Raw genomic sequence first — 16,580 nt, forward strand, 5'->3', positions numbered from 1 at the left:
TATAATTATATAGGCCCCTTACTATTGGCTGAAGTCCAGCCCAGAGCAAAAACACACATGTGATACTTGTTCCATTCCCACTGAACTTATGGTATACACAATCATTGACCAAATTCATCTCAATATCATTGTTGTGAGGCTCAGTTATTAAAACTATAATTAATCATCGAAAAATATTATTTTTCTTTAAATCTGTAGCGAAAAATGGTTTAAAATGGATATCATGGTCTGAAAAAAATTTCGGCATGGCCTCCTCGTAATTAGGACATACCAAAAATTTAAAATATATATAAAGATAAAATGACTCTAGAACGACGTTGTGATATTCATAAACAATTACACACAAGTGCCGACCATACACAATTCAATAAATCACATACAACATAAAATAACTCTCAATCCACCATAACAACTAAAGAACACCAAAAAAATACATGATGCTTCTCTCTGGTCAATAGACTCTTACATGAAACTGACACGACTCCATATAATATAAATGGACTAATTGGGAGACTTCAACTCTGACAACCGAGTAATCATATCTCACTCATGAGCTCACAGCTAGAACTTCCGCCTGGTGCTGCAAAACTACTCGGGTGATCTACCATGGTGTCCAACAACAACCACAGTAGCCCCCCCCCCCCACCCCCCACAGTATAAAATACTGATGTTAGGATTTTGGTAAGAAACAGTTCAACAATAACAAAAGCAAACATAAATTATACATAAACGTGTAAAAGAATGAAATATGAAATGCATGAAAAAAACTCAATAACAATAGGAGGATAGAAGCCAATAAATAGTATGATAACAACATGGGTAATGCTCAAACAATAACACACAGGGAACTAATCGTCATGCAGCTAAACGGTCCTATCAAGTATGTAGGGTATGCCGTTGTGACTAATAAACACTCACGAATTGATTGACCTCTATATAGCTGATACAATAACATTATAATAGGAAGAAACGATAACTAATAATGTATGATGTCGATATTTTAAGTGAATATGACAAAAAATTCGTCAAGAAACAGATAATCATAATTTCGGTATCAGGGATAACTCGACTCGTAACTGCCAGCTGATTCGAAATAACGACGTGTGCCATGAATACAATATAACAAAAGGAACGAGTCACAAGAATGATAGAGCTCAACATGAATGTCATAATATCATGTCGTAAACTAAATGCCAAAATATATGTCAAATTGACAAACATATAATCAACGAGGCATTTAACAAATCATACAAACCACATAATCACATTAACATATCTAGCAATACATAACTATGTTCAAAACATAGTTTATACGTTGTATGTTACTGAACTGTAACATACCTAAACCAACTTTGAACAACTCTCAAGCTCAAATTTGTTTTCTTCGGCCTAACAAAAAGATAATGTGCCTAATAATTCAACAATTTTTCGAGAAAACTAAAATAATCCAACTCAACCAAATACTTATCCAAAATATACTTATCATACATGCCTGAAATCATAACTCGAATTCTCATATTTCAACAAAAAAACATTTATGTACTATTTGATCATTCGACATGCTCATATACCCAAAAACATAACTAAATGCAGTTGGTTCTGTTACAGTTTGAAGATTTGACACTTAATAACATAAAATTCATATCTAACTCATTATTGACTCAAATCAATATCCATCAATTGGAAATAAAAGAAAACTCAAATATTTAAGTTTTTTTTTTAGTTGAAAACATATTCAAGCTCTAATTTTTTATGCCCATAATTTATTAGAACAGACTATATCATCCCAAATCAATGACATAAATCTGTAACAGAGCAGTTCCAAGTAAAAATGTACAATTATCTTAATTTTTAATAGAATTAAATGATTTTAGCTTCATTTCTAAGATAACGATATATCTACAACTTTTATTTTAACCAAAATTCCATAATCCTAGTGCACATAGCTCAGGTTCCCCGAATACATTAGGTTTTCATCCCAACTCAAATACATAATACATTTTAGACACATTTTGGTAGAAAATTTATATTTAATCTATAATGGATTGAAATTCGATTATTCTAGTTACAAAATAAATCCATCACAGATTGCTACAAGTTTTATTTAGATCATAACTACATATTCTCATTGTACAAATTGGAGCAACACGAAGAACAACTCACCTAATTGAATCTCGAGAAAGGCTTGGATCGAGCTGTTCCGAAGGGAAAATAGTTGAACGCGGCTTAGAATAAAAATTGAGTCAGAGATACAAATTAAAGTTCAATTACCAACTAAATAAGGTCTGACAATGGAGAAAACCCACACGAAAAGCAGATGGAGTTCAAGGCCAAAAAATAGCTAACCGCAACTTCACTCTGGCTGAATGTTTGCTCTAAATTTTGATTTGTAGTTAAAATCGAAGCTTAAGATGTGAGGAAACAAATCCTTCAAGAAATGCAAAAATTCTAGCATCGGACGAAGAAGTTATAACTGATCTACGGTGGCTGCTCAAGATGGTCACGGGAACAAAGGAAGAGCTTGAATTGTTTTCTATTCTTCTTTCTTTCTCCTTCCTTTATCTATAAATGGTAAGAGTGTGTGTTTATATTGTATGTAGATATATGCATTTTAATATTAATTGGTTATTAAAATAGTAAAACAATCCCATCTATTTCGTATTTTTTTCCTATCGTGTGTTATTAAAAATTTCGGATGTATTTTATAGGGTCTTTTATCAAATTACCGTAATTTTGAATCTCGTTTATCAATCTAACGTACTTTTGTAAGATTTATAAAAATATTGTAAAAAATAAAAAAATAAAAAAAAAAAGTAAAGTTGTACTCCCCCGCCCTTCCAAATGGGGGGGAGTAAATTCAATTCACCTCCCCCGCCTCCGCCTGTAGGGGAGGCGGGGGAGGAGAAATGATTTTAAATTATTTCACCTCCCCCGCCTGTAGGGGAGGCGGGGGAGGGAAATGATTTTAAATTCTCTCCCGCCTGTACGACAGGCGGGAGAGAGTTTCTCTTACCCGCAAATTTAAATATTTTTAAAGTCCTATATATACACGATTACACGATAAGTTAGTTTGTATTTTCTATCCGAAGTTGTTCACTCAAATTCACTTCATTTCACGCAAATTCCACGATAAGTTAGTTTGTGTTTTCTATCCGAAGTTGTTCACGCAAATTCACTTCATTTCACGCAAATTCACTTCATTTTTCAAAGGTATGATAAAATTTTGAATTCTAATAATTTTATATCTCCTGTATCTTGATTTATTTCAGGAAGTGTAGATATTGAAATTATCGTGCTCAGGTAAATAATATTTCTAATTGTTGTTAAATTTATTTGTATTCAATTAATTTATTTGATAGTTGTATTATATTAATTTTAATTTATGTTTAGAAATTTTTAATCTATATTCGTTAAATTAAGTCAAATAAAAGAGATTATTTCCTATTATCATCATAATTAAATTTAGTATTAGATTAAATAACTAATCAAACTAACATATTAATTATGTTAATTGTTAAATATGTTAATTAGTTTTTTACATTGTTTTTATGAATACGGACGTTGTTAATATAAATAATCATTTTCACAATTATATTCAAACTATTCTTTGAGAATTTAAAATTTAGATCTAATATTTTGTAATATTTCGTACTAAAGTTATTACTTTGTATGTAGTAGCGTTTTTTTTAAGATTAGATCTAATATTTTGTAATATTAATAATTTGTAAAATGTAGCAGAAAATATTATGATTTAGTAGTATCATTTAATTAAAATATTAGACATAAATAATAAAATAAAATCTAAAAAATTTATTAGACATGAATTTAATCATCAAGATAAACTTTTATATGTTTATTATTTTTTTAGTGTTAAATTAAAGATCACGTAATATAATATATTTATTTCAATTATTATTCGAGAAATTTTAGGGAATAAAATGAGTCAAATGTTTTTTGATCAAAAATAAAAGTTGTAATAGTGAAAAAGATAGTTGAAGATTATAAAATAATGCAATGCTATATAATAAAATTTTTAACAAACAAGAATATTTTAAAAAATAGTGTCTTAAGATGGACTATAATAATTAAATTTATATCAATTAAATTACAATGAAATTATATATAAATATGTATTTATTTCTAACTGGTAATTTTTTATATATGAAATACAGATGGAATTTAACGCTGGACCAATAGATGGTAATGTTTTATATAGACAAGAAACTCATATATCAAGTGTCATTTCAAAAAACAATTTGGATAGAACTTTAAGGGTGCGGCGATCCGACAATATTATATCCAAATTGTGTGAAGATAAAATACTGCATCATCGCGTTCTTACACGTTTAAATGATATGGGTCTTTATGGCATTATTCGTTGCGGATTCTTCAAATATGATAATCATTTGATTACGGCTCTCGTTGAAAGATGGCGTAGAGAGACTCATACATTTCATCTTCGTGTTGGTGAGGCAACAATAACGTTGCAAGATGTTGAGCTGGTATGGAATCTAAATATTAACGGTTTTGCTGTTACTGGTGTTGACGAATCTTTTAAGCCACACGTGTGGCAAAGTCAATGTGCTGAATGGTTGGGTTTTATGCCACACGTAAATCAATTCAGAGGTAATAAATTGGTAATGTCAGTGCTGGATCAATATTGTAGATCAATTTTGATCAACGATAATAGCACACATGTAGAAGTTGAGCGGTATACTCGGTGCGTGGCATTGATGATTATCGGAGGATGTATGTTACCTGATTCAGATGGTTGTTCCGTAAATTTGATGTACTTACGTCTTCTCCGAGACACGAATCAGTTTCAAAATACAGTTGGGGAAGTGCTGTACTAGCATTCCTCTACCGTGAACTGTGTACTGCATCAACTATCGGCAAAGGTGAAATAGCAGGACCAATTAAAAAAGGTCATAAAAACCATTTCCACGAATCATAACTCTCTTCATCCACGAGTGCAAAAGCCAGGGGTAATATCTGATTGTTGGCATCCAAACCTGCAGCAATAAGCATCTTGTGCTTATACTTCGTATATAAATGAGTGCCATCAATGCTGATAATTTTACGGCAATATCGGAACCCATCTACACATGGTCGAAAGGCCCAAAAAACATAGTTTAAAACTTTTATTGATGGGTTGTTTGTTGGAAAATGTCTCCACTCAACGATTGTTCCGGGATTGAACTTCATAAGAGCACCCATGTATGTTGGCAAAATGCGAACCGAACTCTCCCATGTGCCATACACGTTTTCAACAGCACGCTTCAAACTGTACCATGCCTTGGCATACGAAATTTCATAACCATATTTGTCTTTGATAAGTTGCTGAACAAATTTAATCTCACAAGATGGATCACAATGCACAATACCAATAAGATTCGAGGCGATCATGTTTTTGTCTAGGTTTTTGTGGTCAATCCCAACATGGCTAGAAACACATGTGTGTCGATCACCATATTTAGTGATCTTAAAATAACCCAAATTTGCTTTCAAACAAGCTCGGAGGCCCCATCCACAATCCATGCTCGATGATCGATTCTTGCACCGAACTTTCCATAAAGTCGGTGTGCTCTCAACAACACGATATTCACGCCTTACACATCTAACAGAAAAGTCTTTAACAGCTGCAATCAATTCTTTTTTGCTTCTAAAGACCATGTTTTTATGTAATTCTCCTTTTTCCGGATTATAAAAGAACGTCTGTGACCCAGATGACACACCTACAGAATCAGGACATTGTTCTTCATACACAGCACTAAAAAATTGTGGCATCTCATAAATATTAGAAACATCAAGTGGAACTATGTCTGAAGTTGCGCCATGTAATTGCTCACTAACATTTTCGAACGCGTCCTCGTTACCCTCCTCGTCTGAATCATCACCCACTGGTGTTTCAGGCTCGCTGTCACTCTCTAGACTTTCCAGTAATGCAGAATCAGCAAACATTTGACGTGATGTTTCATCATCTGTTGCCACTGCAACGACTCCACGAGCCAAACTTGATGCATTAGAATTCACGTTCGGCCAACAATTATTATCTTTATTTGTGCATCCAATAATATATTGATCCCAGTCCCCGATATTATTGTCCATGGAAGAATAAGGTGGATCAACATTTTCATTGTAAGTAGCAGACGAAGTGCCACCTGACTGATAATATCCTATCATACTTAGACCTTGGGTAATACATGGAATGTATGACTCAACAACATTTGTTACTACATTATCTTCAATGGCCTCACATTCAATATACAACTCTATGCACTGCACATCGGAACCAGGACCAAACATAAATTGTAAAGTATCATCGTCAAGGACAACATGAACTTCTACTGAACGCGACTTGTCCATATACGAATATTTGGTTGAAAGGTTCAACCTATATTTTCTGGGATCGATATCTAACTTCCGATGAACTATTTCAATCAAATCGCATAATGACATAGATCTAGATATACGAATTAACTTTACCCCTTTATTACTATAATTGACTGTTCCATGTCTTACGATAACATCACCGCCAATATATAAAATGGCTGAAATTGTATCCATGCCTGCATTTAAATTTATGTAAAAAAAAATTTCAATTTAAAGAAAAACATTTCTAGTATTAACATTTCAAATAAAATTCATATGTCTAAAAAATTATATTATACACAAACTAAAGACATCAAACAATGTCATAATATTGTTTTACATAAATATCACGTACACATATAATTGTAAATAAAAAATACAATAAAGATGTATATAAAAATATCACTTTAATATTTTATATTTGTAGGATAAATATTGAAGCACATAATCCACAACAACTTTCTACTTATCGTGGTCTATATCATAACTTTCCAATCTACCACAAAAATAATTATGAACGATTTGTACGAAAAATATTAAAAAGTTCGTAACATTGAAATTCATAAATTTTATGAGATATAAACCAGGAAAATACGATGAATTATAAATATTAACAATATAATATATATATATATATGTGTGTGTGTGTATATATATAATATATATAATAAATTGTTTATACATCATGATTTAATATACATAAATATTACGCACACATATATTTTATAAACAAGATATAAAAAAAAATTATGTTTATCAATGATCATAAATATTTTTGAAATATATAATTAGGTTCGTTCAATAAAAAATAATAGAAGTATTTATCTAATAAGATTTAATTTATGAAATTATGATATATACCTAGAAAAAGATGTCCTTTATCGTGAACAAATCTTTCGTTCGTCGTTCAATCTACAACAAAAAATAATTATGAATATAAATTATTTATATGAAAATTATTTTTTTGATCGATGTAATTTTCAAAACAAAAATTGATATATCATATTTGAAAAATTAGCGATATACCTCAATCAGTCTGGATTCCAAATATTTCTTCACTCCTTAAATTCACCGACGGAACCACAACTCGGGAAAGAATATTTATTATCAGATGCAAAACAAGAAAGATGCAAAACAAGAAAAATAACTTCAGATATATATAGAGAAACAATACATGAATTCTTTATTGCCTATATTTAAAAAAAAATTATAGAAAAATCGTGATTCAAATAAATACAAAAACATTAATAATTGACGATATTCATGTCGATATTTATGTCGACATTGAAAGACATGATAAGATAAGACCACATATCAATTCATATATAACGACAATAGATCAAATCGATACAGTTTCGTCGGTTTCTATTAGCAACCGATAATTACACAAAAAACAAATTGCGGGGCAAACATAATAAAATAATTTAAATTCTACCCCGCCTCTTACGTAGGCGGGCAATATTTTAAAAATAAAATTAATTAAAACTCTCCCCCGCCACCCCCACAGGCGGGGGAGAATAGAATTAATTAAAAAACAATTACTCCCCCCCCCCCCCCCCCCCCCCCCCCCCCCCATTTGGAAGGGCGGGGGAGTACAAGTTTTTTTTTTTTTTTTTATTTTTTACAATATTTTTATAAATCTTACAAAAGTACGTTATATTGATAAACGAGATTCAAAAGTACGGTAATTTGATAAAAGACCCGTATTTTATATTGGATTAAATTTTTAATATTTAAAATACATATTTTAAACATACTTTCTGAATTTATTTGAAAAATTAATTATTTTAATTAATGAACTAAATAATCACTCTGATTATGCCAAATTAGCGAATAATTAATTTACAAGGCCTTACAATTGTTGAGATGTCTGCTTGAGCCAATAGATAGATTTATTTAATTTGCAAAACATATTATTTGTGTCTTTGGACATAAAATTTTCTGGTTTCATAAATCATTTCATAATGTCACCATTTAGAAACAAAGTCTTTACATCCACTTGATGAAGCTCAAGATCGAAATGTGCTATGAAAGCTATTATTTTCCTTAAAGAGTCTTCAGAATAAATCAGAGAGAAAGTCTCTTTATAATCAATGCATTTTTTTTGCATAAAGTCTTTAGCGACGAGCCTTATATATTTCCACATTGCCTTTCAAATCCCTCTTGATTTCAAATATCAGTTTGCAACCATTGGGCTACACACATTTAAGCAACAAGACAAGATCTCATACATCATTGTCCTTCATGAACTTTGTTTCCTCATTCATGGCATCATTCCACTTTTGAGAGTTAGAACTTTCCATGGCTTGATGGAAGTTGATAGGATCATCCTCAATCATTCCAATGTCTATCTCATTTTCTTGACGAAATATAATTTAATTATGTGGCATTGCATTTCTCCTTTCTCTAGTGGATCTGCTTAATGGAATAGGTTCTGAAGGTACTTAAGTTTGGTCAACTAGAATGAGATGATCCCTATTATTTTCTTTTTTGTATTATGTCTTGGTCAAAGTGAGGAAAGGAATGTGATGTCCAAGACACATGTGGGAATATTAACATATTCATCTTCAAAGACAATATCTCTTATTTTATCTCCCCCGGCAAACTCAACATTCGAAATAATCAAGCATTTCCTGACTCAAAAAAAATCGACTTACTTTTGGGATAATAAAACTTGTACCCCATAGATCTTTGTACCCAATAAAATAGCAATTGATCGTCCTCGAGTCCATTTTCACATGAAAATGCTTAAGACTGGGTGGTTTGCCTGTCCAAAGTTCATAAGGGGTTTTGGTCGCTGTCTTAGTTGGAACCCTGTTAAGGATATACGGCGTGGTCTTTAGTGCTTCTCCCAAGAGTGATTATGGTAAGGTGGAATGATTAATCATACTTCTCATCATGTCCTTAAGTGTTTTGTTTTATCTTTTAGCAACACAATTCATAGTGGACAAACCCGACATAATGTACTTTGGGACTATACCGCATAGCTATAGGAATCTAGCAGATGGTCATGAATTTTGTTTACTTGAACCGTCATATCTACCATAGTATTCATCACTACGGTCAGATCTGGCGTTTTTAATCCTTAAACCAAGTTGATTTTCAACTTCAGCTTTTTAATTTTTGAACACATCCGTATCTTTTCATGAATGAGATAAATGAAGCCATATCATGAAAAATCGTTTGTGAACGTTAAAAAAAAATGTTGATATTCTAGGAAGCCGAAGGAAATGGACCACAAATATAACTATGTATAAGTTCTAAGACAACTGAACATATGCTACCTTCAAATCTCCTTTTATTAGTTTGTTTTCCCGTTATACAATTTACACATTTATTAAAATTTGTGTAATATAATGGTTCGAGAATTCGTCCTACGCAAGTCTCCTTATTATCTTTTCAGAGATATGACCCGATCTTTTGTGTCATAACGCAACTAAATTCTCAGTGGTTAATTTTGTTTTAATGTCTATACTTGTTTGAATGAATTCATTAAATAAAGCAATAACATTCAAAGAATAAAGATTATTGTATCATAATAAAAAAAACCAAAACAAAGAAATTTTGAATCAAGAAATAAACTGAATATTCATTTCCGAATGAATAAGAACAACAATATAAACCAATTTCCATCTATAAGGCGGTACAACAAATTGGTCCACCTCCTGGTTTTTGTTCTGTCTGTCACGCCCTGGGACGGGGGTTGGTTGACACCGGCGTTGCTCTCAAATATTACATTCGAAAACAACAAGCCTCAGAAGTACAGAATCTCAAAAACCAGTCTTTTATTCATAATACGAAATCAATCAATTGTCTGTTACAACTCGAATACTGATGTTTTACAGCGGAAATGCAAAACCAAATATTACAGTATCTTAACAGATGCAGCGGAAATAAAATAAACATAAACTGAGAACAACTGTCTTCATCACCAGCCCTAGAACTGGATCTGCTCCTCTTCTTCTAACATTTCTTCAGTACTCTTATCTGAGATGGGTTTGGTGGGTGAGTGATATGATTGTCACTCAGTAAGCGGGGGCGGGAATAACTCCCAGTTTTCGAAATCATTTTATACAGAACAGTAATACGAAAATATACAGAAATTCTTATTTTCATAACAGAAATCAGTGTTCAGTGTTCAGAAATCAGTAATCGGTATTCAGTAGTCGGAAATCAGAAGTTTATCAAATAAGCACTGAGCACATTCGTGAATTTCATGGCTAAACTGATATCAGTCCCCTATATGTTCTCTCCTCTAAGGGGTGAGGCCAGTAATCAGTAATCAGTAATGTTCAGAATATATATTCCTACCATTAGTTCACTAAGTTTCAGTGCTTCGAAATCAGATAACAGGATTCAAGAATATATTTTGCTTTAAATCAGAAATCATCAAACAGTTTTCAAGCTAATTATACATAAGCCCACTTACAGTAATTTGCTAAAAGAATTTCGGTTGAGGTCTGGAAATCTGCTTGCCTTGCTACTGGATTTTACAGCTTCGAAAATGCACTCTCTTAGCTCTAATTTCAAGTGATACTCTCAAGATTTGTGTAACCCAATTCAGAGCTTTGAGAGTGTTATTTATAGGCAATTATTCTGAATGTTAGCTTCCCATTAAATGGCCATAATCTGCCATTAACCACCTTTATTCCGTGATAAATGCTTCAGTTACAACTCAATAGCTGAATCAGTAACTGTCTGCTGGAATTCGCTCTTCTGCTGCTGGATTCGGTCTGCTGGATTTTGATCTGCTGGATTCTGGTCTGCTGGAAAATGCCATCTTCTGAAAATATGAGTTGCTGCTGGAATTGTTGGCTTCTGCTGAAATTGGCCAGCTGCTGCTACTGCTGGAGTTTCAGGTTCTCACATCCCTCCCTCCTTATAAGAAGTTTCGTCCTCGAAACTTGGCTAAGCATGATCTTTAAAGAGATAAGGGTATTGTTCTCGCATCTTTTCTTCCAACTCCCAAGTAGGTTCTCTTTCGGTGTGATTGGACCATTGTACTTTGACATATGGAATAGTTCGACGTCTCAGTACTTGGTCTTTGAAATCCACAATTCGAATCGGAATTTCTTCATACTTCAGTTCTTCATTTAGATTGCTCCCAACCAGAAGTGGTCCAGCTTCCAGGATGTGACTTGGATCAGAAATATATCTCCTTAGCTGCGAAACGTGGAATACATTGTGAATTCTTGACATTTCGGTTGGAAGTGCTAATCTATAAGCAAGTGTTCCCACTTTCTCAAGAATTTCAAATGACCCGACGTATCTGGGATTCAGTTTCCCAGCCTTATTGAATCGGATTACACCCTTCATGGGTGACACTTTTACATATGCCCTCTCTCCAACTTCAAATTCCACGGGTCGTCTCTTCAAGTCAGCCCAACTTTTCTGTCGATTTTGTGCAGCTTTTAATCTTTCTTTGATCAAGGCAACTTTCTCCACTGTTTCTTGGATCAGTTCGGGTCCAACAATGGCTTTTTCCCCTACCTCATCCCAATACAGTGGTGATCGACATTTTCGTCCATACAAAGCTTCGTATGGTGCCATCTCAATACTACTGTGGTAACTATTATTGTATGCGAATTCGATCAAGGGCAGATGTTCGCTCCAATTACCACTGAAGTCTAGAGCACAAGCTCTCAGCATATCCTCAAGAGTTTGAATTGTTCTCTCTGTTTGGCCATCGGTCTGAGGATGATAGGCCGTACTAAGAGTAACCTTAGTCCCCATAGCTTGTTGAAAGCTCTTCCAAAATCGAGACGTAAATCTAGGATCTCGGTCTGACAGTATGCTAGCTGGAACTCCATGCAATCGTACGATCTCATTCATGTACAATGTGGCTAGCTTATCCAAATTATAGTTCATGCGGACAGGTAAGAAATGCGCAGATTTTGTGAGTCTATCTACGATTACCCATATTCCGTCATGACCTTGTCTCGTCTTTGGTAAACCCACAACGAAATCCATAGAATTATGCTCCCATTTCCATTCTGGAACTTCTAGCGGTTGCAGAAGTCCTCCAGGCCTTTGGTGTTCTGCCTTGACTTGCTGGCACACGTGACACTTGGAAACATACATTGCCACGTCTTTCTTCATTCCACTCCACCAAAAATTTCTCTTCAAATCTCTGTACATCTTGGTACTGCCAGGATGTACTGAAAATTTTGACTTATGTGCTTCAGAAATTACTTCTTGTCGAAGGTCATCAACGTCTGGTACGCACAATCGTCCTTTTATCCACAAGATTCCTTTGTTGTCTATCTCGAAATCTTGTGATTTCCCTTCCTTGGCTTGCTCTTTCAGTTTTACCAAAGCGGAATCTTTATCTTGGCTTATCTTGATTGTCTCTCGAAGACATGGTTTTGCGGAAAGTGATGTCAAGATTACCTTCCTCATATTCTTTCGACTTAAAGCATCTGCTACCTTGTTGGCCTTGCCTGGATGGTAGTTTATTGTCAAGTCGTAATCCTTTATGAGTTCAATCCACCGCCTTTGTCTCATATTTAGTTCCTTTTGAGTGAACAAATACTTGAGACTCTGATGATCGGTGAACACCTCACACTTGGCTCCATAAAGGTAATGTCTCCAAATCTTTAGTGCGAACACCACTGCAGCTAATTCAAGGTCATGTGTTGGGTAATTCTGTTCATACGGCTTCAACTGTCTTGACGCGTATGCGATCACCCTTCCCTCTTGCATGAGTACACATCCTAAACCTTCTTTGGATGCATCACTATAGACGGTGTAGTCCTTACCTTCCATAGGTAATACTAGCACTGGTGTGGATGTAAGCTTCTTCTTCAAAGTCTCGAAGCTTTGCTCACATTTTTCACTCCATTGAAATTTAGAGTTCTTCTGTGTGAGCTTGGTGAGGGGTATGGCTATTGAAGAGAATCCTTCAACAAATTTTCGATAATAGCCTGCTAATCCCAAGAAGCTTCGAATTTCTGTCACACTCTTTGGTCTAGGCCAATCCGTGATTGCCTCTACTTTCTTAGGGTCCACAGATACTCCTGCTGCTGATATTATGTGTCCCAAGAATGCAACGCTCTCTAGCCAGAATTCGCATTTCTTGAACTTGGCGTATAGTTCTTTTTCTCTCAGCTTCTGGAGGGTGAGACGAAGATGTTCTTTGTGGTCTTCTTCACTTGACGAATATACTAGAATGTCGTCGATGAATACCACAACAAATTTGTCAAGAAATGGTTTAAACACTCTGTTCATGAGATCCATGAATACTGCCGGAGCGTTTGTTAATCCGAACGGCATCACTGTGAACTCATAGTGTCCATACCTTGTTCTGAAGGCTGTCTTCGGAATGTCGTCTGTCTTGACCTTGAGTTGGTGATAGCCTGACCTTAAGTCGAGCTTGGAAAAGACTGAAGCTCCTTTGAGTTGGTCAAACAAGTCATCTATCCTTGGAAGCGGATACTTGTTTTTGATTGTGATCTTGTTCAGCTCTCGGTAGTCGATACACATCCTCATGCTTCCGTCCTTCTTCTTTACAAATAGGACAGGAGCTCCCCACGGAGATGCGCTTGGTCGGATTTGCTTCTTGTCCAACAACTCTTGAAGTTGCTCTTTGAGTTCTTTCAACTCTGCTGGAGCCATTCGGTACGGTGCTTTTGAGATTGGTGCGGCATTGGGCACTAAGTTAATCTCAAATTCCACTTCGCGATCGGGAAGTTCGCCAGGGAGTTCTTCAGGAAAGACATCCGGAAATTCTTGCACTACTGGAATCTCTTCAAGCGTGAGTGTGGTTTCTTTCTTTACCTCGCTTAACATAGCTAGGTAAACTTCTTCTCCATGCTTCATGGCTGTCCAAGTTTGAGAAGCAGAAAGGAGAGTCTTTCGTTCTTCGGTCTTGCCATGAAATAAAATTTTCTCTTGGTGTGGAGCTTGGATGGTTACCGTCTTCGCATAACAATCAACTAAGGCATGATTCTTGGCTAACCAATCCATTCCAAGAATTATGTCGAATTCCACCATGTTTAGTTAAATCAGGTTTGCCTTGAAATTCTGATCTCCTATAAGAACACTAATTTCCCGATATAGAGTGCGAGTTTCTAAAATTCGATTTGCAGGGGTGGCTACTCTATATGGTTCTTCTAAGTCATCGGGCTTAGCTCCTAACCTCTTGGCAAATCTCTTAGACATGAATGAATGCGTAGCACCACAATCAAATAACGCATAAGCAGATATATTATTGATTAGAATGGTACCGGCTACGACATCATTGGAGTTGTCCGCCTCTTCTTGAGTTATAGCATAGACTCGAGCATTTGGCTTGTTCTCCTTAGGCTTATTTGGAGTTGCTCCGCCTGCTGGACCATTCCTCAGATCTGGAAAAGGGCATTGAGCAATGCGATGACCCATCTTTCCACAACGGAAACAAGCTCCCGAATTCTTACGGCATTCACCCGTGTGAGTGAATCCACAATTTTGGCACTTGACTCCCTCTTTGCTTGATGGGGAAGAAGTGGTTCCTTTGGCTGGATGACTGGTGAATTGGTTGCTTGAAAACCTAGGCCTTTTGAATTGTTGGCCCGATTGGTACTGGCCTTGCTGAGGACGTTTGAGTTTGTTTTCTCCTTCACGCCTCTTAATGTCATTTTCAGCCCTAATGGCGGCTCCCATCAATTCCTCAAAGCTGTTGGGCTCGATAACGGCAAGGGCAGATTGAATACGGCTGTTCAATCCCTTCTTGAAGCGATGCATCTTCAAAGCTTCGTCTCCCATGATGGTTGGGGAGTAAGTTCCCAACGAGTGGAACTTGGACGAATACTCCACCACTGTCATGTTTGGTTCTTGAACCAAGCTTTCGAATTCTGACAGCTTCTGCACTCGAACTGCTGTCGGAAAGTACTGCCTCAGGAATGCCTCTCGGAACCTTTGCCAAGTGATAGGTCCCGCCTCTATCATAGCTGGTGAGACTCCTTCCCACCATTTGGCAGCTTGATCGACAAGAAAGGGTGTAATCACCTCTACTCTGATCCTTTGGGGAACCTCAAGTAGTCGAAGATGATTTTCCACCTCTTTCATCCAATTCTGTCCGACCTCTGGATCGGTGCTCCCATCGAAGTTAGGAACTCTTGCTCTTCGGAGCGACTCATAATGCTGTTTAGTCCCATTCTGAGCTGGAGGTGGTGGCGGTGGTTGATTAGCATTTGGGTTGACTAACCCTTGTAACGTGGTTGCCACAATCGTGGCTATTGCCATTAAATCCACTTGGCTGAGGCCAACTGCTGGTGGCTGTTGTGGTTGTTGTTGTTGTTGTTGAGCATTCTCATCATTGCGGTTGTTGTTACGGTTGTTGTGACGAGAGTTGCGATTGTTCCTTACTGGTCTTCCGTCCATTTCCTACAAATACGAAAGTTCTAAGGTTGATGGCAGAATAGAGACTAATCAAAAGAATCACAATGATTGAGTAATTGCTCCGAAATTAAATATGAAAACCAATGGATAGAAATAATCTTTTATTAATTCTTCAAGAAAGTGCAATTACAAATGAACTTTGAAAATGAAATAGAAATTTAAATGGGACAAGTGTCACAGGGCTACTACTAATGTTCTAATCTATCACTTTTCCCAAATCTAAATCCATATGATCCTCTTCAACTTCCTCTTCGGGATCCTCCTCGGGTTCATCTTCATGATTGGCTATTACTGCTTCGAGATGTTCAATATGCCCATGCAGAACCGCATTCTGGTCGCTAAGAACTTCAACAGTATCTTACAACTCTTGAATATGAGCATTAGTCTGCGCACTATACTGATTATGCTGGTGCACGAGTTGGTGATTTTGATCCTTGAGTATTTGGATCTTCTCGAGTAGTGTATCACGTAACTCGATGAATTCTACCACAGTCTCTTGGGATATCTCAAACTCCTCTTGAGTCTTCCTATTCCTCTCTTCTGCTTCATGCAGATAGTGAGCATAACGTTGAACATCACCCTCTAAATGCTCTGCTCGACACTCTAACTCATCTTTGTCCAACTTTAAACAGTAGTTATTCCCCTTGAGCTTTTCTAGTTTCCTTTCTAAGCTCTTAATGTAGCTACTTTGGTCCGTCATATCCTACATCCAAAAGCATAAGGGTAAAGGTTCAGAAATGATCTCAAGAATATAGGTCGAGTTATAGACAAATACTGGAATGAATAGAGTCAGTAAGCCTATAACATTCAATAGCAGAAAAATAGCTCAA

The sequence above is a fragment of the Primulina eburnea genome, chromosome 3 (assembly GCF_022965805.1).
Source record: "Primulina eburnea isolate SZY01 chromosome 3, ASM2296580v1, whole genome shotgun sequence".
NCBI classification, from domain to species: Eukaryota; Viridiplantae; Streptophyta; class Magnoliopsida; order Lamiales; family Gesneriaceae; genus Primulina; species Primulina eburnea.